Genomic DNA, 6417 nt, shown 5'->3' on the forward strand with positions numbered 1-6417 from the left:
TCCTTTTTTTTTTTTTTAAATTTATTTGAGAGCGACAGACACAGAGAGAAAGACAGATAGAGGGAGAGAGAGAGAATGGGCGCGCCAGGGCTTCCAGCCTCTGCAAACGAACTCCAGATGCGTGCACCCCCTTGTGCATCTGGCTAACATAGGTCCTGGGGACCCGAGCCTCGAACCGGGGTCCTTAGGCTTCACAGGCAAGCGCTTAACCGCTAAGCCATCTCTCCAGCCCACACAGCTGACTTCTTACTATGGAAATCCCTACATAACCCATTCGAGTGTAACCCCTCACTAGATCCCACAACAAGCTCCTCTTACAGAGCAGGACTCACACTGTGTTCCTCCAAATGCCTCTTGTTGGAAGGTAGTCTCCACCTGTCTCTCACGCAGGGTGACCCCTAGACATCTCCTCTTGCAGTATCAACGTCCTAGGGTAGAACCCCTCCATTCCCCCTAACCTGTTACAGTAACACCATACTTCCTCTTGTGAAGACCCCAGCTTTGACCCGCAGTACACTTCATGTAGCACAAACCTCCCGTGATGTCCTACCCCACGGCCCCTTGCAGTGCAAGTGCCCCTCCACGGGACCCCCTGTGTCTCCTGCAGTGCAAACCATCCCCGGTGGGACACACACATGACCTCCGTGCTCACCTCTTTTGTCCCTGCACCCACTGCCCCTTGCGTAGGGTGGTCTGCTCCCTTTGCTTTTCTTTCCTTTGGCCCTGGGCTACAAGAGTCAGCAGAGGTTTATTTTCATATTGGGTGCTTTGCAACACGGGTCACCACAAGCCATAAAGCCCCACCCGTGAAGCCAACAAGGGTCCCCCGCAGCAGTGTGGGGTGCAGACCGGAAAGCCCGGCCAGCGTCTGCGTCTTCCTTTTCCCGGCCCGTGACCCCGGCTGAATTCAGGCAGCTGAAATCTGAATTATCGTGGACTCTCTCTAAGCAAAATTGGAAGGGCTGAGCAGAGAGAGCATGACGCTCTTCAAAAGGGGAAATTCTTGGATCCTTTTTCTTTAAAAATTTTTTTAACACACACACACGCATATGTTGTTTGAGGTAGGGTCTCACTCCAGCCCAGGCTGACATGGAATTCATTATGTAGTCTCAGGGTGGCCTTGACTTCATGGTGATCCTCCCACCTCTGCCTCCCCAGTGCTGTGATTAAAGGCGTGTGCTACCATACCTGGCTTAAATTTTATTTATTTATTTTTTAAATTTATTTGAGACTGACAGATAGGGAAAGAGGCAAATAGGGAGAGAATGGGTGCAACAGGGCTTCTAGCCACTGCAAATCAACTCCAGATGCATGTGCCACCTTGTGCATCTGTCTTACGTGGGTCCTGGGGAATGGAGCCTTGAACTGGGGTCCTAAGGATCACAGGCAAGCACTTAACTGCTAAGCCATCTCTCCGGCCCCCCTCTTCTTTTTGAGGTAGGCTCTCGTCTAGCCCAGGCTGACCTGGCATTCACTATGTCATTTTAGGATTGGTTCAAACTCACAGGCTGGTATAAAGCTCACAGCGATCTGATCCTTCTACCTATACCTCCCAGGGGCTGGGATTAAAGGCGTGAGCCACCACGCCTAACTTTTAGCTTAAAATTTAATTTTCCATTTCTCTCTGGTTGATCACATTCACACAGAAAAAAGAATGTATAGCTTCCTCAAGGTGCTGCGCCTTCAGCTCCGGGAGTCAAGTCCCAACGTCAACCTCCAGAAGTTTTTTTAAGCCTAATGGCAAATTTCTCAGACACTTTCTTTTCTTCTTTCTTTTTTTTTTTTTTTTTAAAAAAAATATTTATTTATTTATTTATTTTAGAGAGATAGGTGGGTGGGGAAAGAGGCAGAAAGACAGAATGGGTGTGCCAGGACTTCCAGCCACTGCAAATGAACTCTAGACGCATGAGCCACCATGTGCATCTGGCCTACATGGGTCCTGGGGAATTGCACCGGGGTCCTTGCGCTGCGCAGGAAAACACCTTCACCGCTAAGCCATTTTCCCAGCCCTCCTCAGACACTTTCTATGATTGCTACTTGAACCCAGAGACTATCCCGTCTGTCACTGAGGTGACTGACCAACTCTTGAACGCCTGCTGTGGTCAGCTGTGAACCAAAACATGGATTTTTTTTTCCCCTGCTCAAGCCATTTTATTAGATGGGAAGGCGGGCAGGGCCCAAGACATCCGCGGAGTCCCACATTCTTCGCGGCGCCGATCTCCACGCCCCCCTTCTCACTGAAAGCCAAGATATGGATTTTAAGAAACGGAGGCTCTCCTCGCTCTGTGCCATATTCACTTACAGCTTTCCAAGGCACAGCCACATCCTTCTAGTTGATGTCATGGAATTCCAGAGACAACCAGATCCCAGGCCGAGTGAACATTTACCATAGCCCACGTGCCACCTTCTGCCTGGAGGCTGTGTCCTTGTCCTCAGCACTTGAAGATTTGATGGACAGGAAGCCAGTGTCTTGGCCGTGAGCCTTAGCCCAAAGGCTGCCCTGAAGAGCTGCTGTTGTTGGAGGTAGTTGACTTTCAGTAGCCAAGGTAATACAATTGTTCAGATAGTAATGTACATGCATTTTGTAATTGTGGAGATTTCCGTTGAATGTTTATTTGGAAAGATACACATGTATCTAAAATGTGTGTGTGTGTGTGTGTGTGTGTGTGTGTGTGTGTGTGTGTATATGTGGCTTCTGTGTAAGATTTATTTATTTATTTACTTATGAGAGAGAGAGAGAGGGAGGGAGAGGGAGACAGATAGAGAGAATGGGTATGCCAGGGCCTCTAGCCCCCGTAAACAAACTCCAGACACATGTGCCCTTTGTGCATCGTGGGTACCGGGGAATCAAACCTGGGTCCTTAGGCTTCGCAGGCAAGTACCTTAACTGCTTAAGTCACCTCTCCAGCCCTCCAGCCACAGTTCTCCTTTGTGTCAGCTTCAGCTTACAGAGCTCCACTCCCATTATCTTTGAGTGGTCCACAGAAATAAGACATGATTTACCAACTGCTAAGTAGTCAGTCGTTGTAAGATTTTATTTAGAGGCTGAAGCAGGAGGAATGATACTTATGAGTTAGGCCAGCTTGGGGCTACAGAGTGAGACCTTGTCTCACAAAAACACAAAACAAAACCAATGAAAAGAACCAAATGAGATGGGAATCTTCAGCTTTAACAAAGAAAAGTGCCAAGTTCCTATTGTGGTTAAAAGAATCATCTATTTATTCATTTTGACATTCAGCGGAGGACTTCTCAGGTGCCAGGCTCTCTCCTGAGGGAATCACCAGTAGGAGCTCAGGAGCCCTCCCCAGGTTTACTCCAGGAGTTCTCATTTTGCAAACAAGGGTGTGCTACCAGAGGCAGGTTTCCTTTGTGACCTACAAGGTCTCCATCAGAATGGACATCTGCATAGAAATTTTTGTTTTGTTTTCCTTTGTTTTTCAAGGCAGGGTCTCGCTGTAGCCCAGGCTGACCTGGAATTCACTATGTCATCTCAGGATGCCCTTGAACTCACAGCGATTCTCCTAGCTCCGCCTCGGGAATGCTGGGATTAAAGGCGTGTGCCACCACGTCCTGCTGGACTGACATCTGTAACTCTAAGTCACATACTGGCCACTCGAATTTACTGTGTTCTTGACACTGTGTCAGGCAGCACAAGGACACAAGGTCATAAGGACAGGGACCCAACGGCTCAGAGACCCGCAGCAGATGTGGCTGTCAGGCTGCAGGTTTAACTCAAGACAGCCTCGACAGAGGCCAAGCAGTTATTAGACGGTAATGAACGTGGGCCACCGTGGACCATCCGCAACCTGAACCAGATGTGACAGGACTCTTAGAAGTCTGCATTCCACTGTTGATGGGCTGGGACCGGAAAGGCAGCCACAGTTCTCCTTTGTGTAAGCTTCAGCTTACAGAGGTCCACTCCCACTTAACTTTGAGTGGTCCACAGAAATAAGAAATGATTTACCAACTGCTAAGTAGTCAGTCATAGTTGTAAGTTGTCTGAGATTTATTAAAAATTAAAACAGATTTTATGAGCATCATGAAATGAGGAATAAGTAGAGAATCAATAAACGTTTTAGCCATTTCTCCCACACAGCATAAGAGGTCTCTTGTGCTTGGGCAGCCTGCTGCCTTCCTGGGGCTCGGAGGGAGATTATCCTTTCAAGAGGGGGCAAAAAGCTTTTAAGTGATTGCATTTCTGAAGGCTGTTATGAAAAACAAAAGTGTCTTAAAGTTACTTCTACGCATTAATGCAAACTTTATGATATTGTTGAAGTAAAGAGTTATCCAGAGGAAGATTTTTTTTCTAACTCAAGAATACATAGTGCCATGTTCCTGGGACTTCCAGAAAGTTCCAAGTTGTGTTCAAGAGAGAGATGGGACTAGGGAGAAGAGAATTTGAATACAAGAGGACGTGAGCATTTTCTTTCTAGTTTGAAGTCTCCTTCAGGCCATTGGGTTGGGGTAGGCTTGTTTCTAAAGGAATTTCTCAAAAGCTTGAAGACCTGGACTTCTGGAAAGCCTGGCTCAAAGATGGGCCATGGGGAAGGAAGGGGCCCCAGGGGGATGGGCTTGCACAGGAGTGGAGGCTGGGGATGGTGCGTGGCAGAGCTGCCCATGTGGAAGATACTAAGTGGTGAGAACAGGATTTGTGATGACATCATCCTGTTGGCATGGGCTCCGTTGTCCCTCAGGAGCTAAGCCTTGGTACTGGACATTCTGTGAACAATTGGAAATAAAAATAGATGAATAAAACAAGTAGAATATGAAAGGGCCACAGAGGGGCACTATACCTAGGGAGACAATGACAAATTGGAATGCTTGCTGATGGACAGTCATGGGATGGTGGGGCTAGAATGCATGAATGCTGCAGTCAGTTTCGCATTGCTGGTAGAAATCACCTAACCAAGAGCAACTTGTGGGAAAGAGGTCTACTTGGGCTTACAGGCTCGAGGGGAAGCTCCACGATGGCAGGGGAAAACAATGGCATGAGCAGAGGGTTGACATCACCCCCTGGCCAACATAAGGTGGACAATAGCAACAGGGGAGTGTGCCAAACACTGGCCTGGGGAAACTGGCTATAACACCCATAAGCCCACCCCAACAACACACTCCCTCCAGGAGGCATTAATTCCCAAATCTCCATCAGCTGGGAACCTAGCCTTCAGAACACCTAAGTTAATGGGGGACACCTGAATCAAACTACCACAAGGAATGTGGGGAGAATGCTAAGGAGGAGATAGTATTAAGTGTCCCACCTCCAGATCCAAGTTCTAGACACTGATCTCTTGCAGTAGGTGGAGGGAAGGGCCATGTGGTCCTTCAGAAACTTTAGAGCTTGAGAAGAGTGTGAACAAAGGAACAACCGAATTCCCAAATTACCTTTATTCCTTTCTTAGTCACCTCTCCCTTACCTTCTTCTTCCTTTTTTCTTGATTTTTTTTTTTTTTTTCAAGGTAAGGTCTCTCTCTAGCTCAGGCTAACCTGGAATTCACTATGTAGTCTCAGGGTGGCTTCGAACTCACAGAGATCCTCCTACCTCTGCCCCTTGAGTGCTGGGATTGAAGGCGTGTGCCGCCACACCTGGCTCCCTTACCTTCTTACCAGTGTAGTTATCGAGAACTTCCCGAGGCCAAAGCTCGTAAGTTTGTTCCAAGCTTGCTTCACGTGAGTAGAATATATCATTTGTTTCCATGATGTATAACTCTTAAACGTTCAGACTTGCAGGGCTGTCATCTTGCTCAGCGGTAGAGCAAGTGTGAGGTGTTGTGTTTGAGTCCCCAAAATGTTTAAGGCACATGGCACAAGAGCCGCCATTTTCCTCCTGTCATAGGCCTTATACATGCCAGTTAGGTGATCTCAAATGAGATTTGCAGGAAACTTCTTTTTAAGACCAGAACTAGACTCCGGGCAAGGAAGTAACACCCATGCCCCTCAGCCTCACCCTCCATCGCCCTGTGTCATCTCCTCTATCTCTGTACCAAAGTGGTTGCAACCAACGGCACAGGGTAGAAGTGACATAATATCACTTCCAAATTTTGGCCATAAAAAACTTGTGGTTCAGGCATGCACGCCTTTGATCCCAGCACTTGGGTGGCAGAGGCAGGAGAATCCCTGGGAGTTCGAGGCCAGCCCGGCACTACATAGTGAATTGTAGGTCAGCCTGGGCTAGATTTCTTTACAAAACCAAACCAGACAAAAAAGATGGTGGTTAGTTCCTGAGTGTGCTCTTACTCTCGGAGATCCGTTTCTGGGGTGGGGGCAGGGGGTTGAGGGTTGAGCATCTGCCAAGTCATAAAAACATTCAGAGAAATAGGGGAGAATTCAAAGTTCAAGCCTATATAAAACATTTAAAAAAATAAATTTAATTCTGGACCTCTATTCTTTGAGGAGGGCCATGTGGCAAGGAATGGAGGT

This window comes from Jaculus jaculus, chromosome 1 (genome assembly GCF_020740685.1).
Source record: "Jaculus jaculus isolate mJacJac1 chromosome 1, mJacJac1.mat.Y.cur, whole genome shotgun sequence".
Classification (NCBI taxonomy): domain Eukaryota; kingdom Metazoa; phylum Chordata; class Mammalia; order Rodentia; family Dipodidae; genus Jaculus; species Jaculus jaculus.